Genomic DNA, 1408 nt, shown 5'->3' on the forward strand with positions numbered 1-1408 from the left:
GGATGGGTATAAATACCCTCAACCTAGCTACTCAGAAGCCAGTATTCTGCTAGCAGCCTTCTGACAAAGATGTAGAACTCTCAGCTCTGCCTGCACCATGCCTGCCTGGATGATAATGGACTGAACCCCTGAACCTTTAAGCCAGCCCCAATGAAATGTCCTTATAAGAGTTGTCTTGGTCATGGTGTCTGTTCACAGCAGTGAAACCCTAACTATAAGACAAGGGGTTACTTACAGGAGCAGGAAGGATTCACAAAAGCGGTTTATCCTCGCTAAAAAGCTCACCCGAAACCAGTGTCACCTCACAGAAGCTGCAGCCCTGGAGCCAGCAATCTGCACTGTTTGCAGGTCTAAGAATCTGCTCTCGACTGCTCAGTCTCCTGCACTTGTAATTGTTCGCTTCTTCTGTAAATCTCCCTAGCAAGTTTGAGACTAGCTGAGGCTACCTGAGGCTTGGTCTCAAAAAAAAAAAAAAAAAAAAAAAAAAAAAAAAGATGAACTGTATACATTGTATACATGTTATTCAAATGTATGCACTATTCATGCTATTGCTATTTTTTTCCTTGTATTGCTGACAAGGCAGAAATTCATTCTCCACAAGTAGTAAAGGGGGGGAGGCCCATAGTAGGATCACAAACTGGCCACTTAGCCATAAGAACGAAGAACCCATTTTAGGTTTGTTGTTGTTGTTGTTGTTGTTGTTGTTGTTTTCGTTTTTCGGCCATTGTTGGATTGCAGCCGCCAAGATGAAGTTCAATCCCTTCATGACTTCTGACCGAAGCAAGAACCGCAAACGGCATTTCAGTGCACCTTCTCACATTCAGAGGAAGATCATGTCTTTCCCTCTTTCTAAAGAACTGAGACAGAGGTATAATGTTCAGTCTATGCCCATTCAAAAGGATGCTGAAGTTCAGGTTGTTCAAGGACACTACAAAAGGCAGCAAATTGGCAACGTGGGCCAAGGAAGAAATACGTCATCTACGTTGAACGAGTCCAGCGAGAGAAGGCACAACCGTCCATGCGGGCATCCACCCGGGCAAGGTGGCTATCGCCAGGCTAGAGCTGGACAAGGACCTCACAGAGATCCTGGAGGGAAAGCCATGTCCCAACAAGTAGAGAAGCAGAAGGGCAAACACAAGGAAGAAACGGTCAAGATTATGTCCACTTTCTGCTGTCCGTCCCTAAACTAAAAAGACCCTAAAATTTCAGGCTGCAGTTTCTCCCCCTCTCTCAAGCCCCTCCCACTCCTGGGCGTTTCTCCCGTTTTCCCATAATTTCTTATTTTCCCTTAATTTTCCTTAATAAAGGCTGCTTTAGCTGTGCTCTCTCCTCCTTTGTCCATGCCTTTACTCCTCACTGAGGTGAGATGAAGAGCCCAGGGACCACTGTCTCAGATTGATTTTTGGTA

At 45.3% G+C, this 1408-nt stretch overlaps 1 pseudogene across 1 annotated transcript; it reads left to right on the forward strand.

Moving 5' to 3' along the window:
• The first annotated feature begins 746 nt into the window (after positions 1-746).
• LOC308431878 (large ribosomal subunit protein uL24-like) lies at positions 747-1190 on the forward strand (annotated as a pseudogene). The gene has a single exon. The product of its transcript is annotated as a large ribosomal subunit protein uL24-like (transcript).
• Positions 1191-1408: the final 218 nt, after the last annotated feature.

Source organism: Micromys minutus (genome assembly GCF_963924665.1).
Source record: "Micromys minutus genome assembly, chromosome: 17".
Classification (NCBI taxonomy): Eukaryota; Metazoa; Chordata; class Mammalia; order Rodentia; family Muridae; genus Micromys; species Micromys minutus.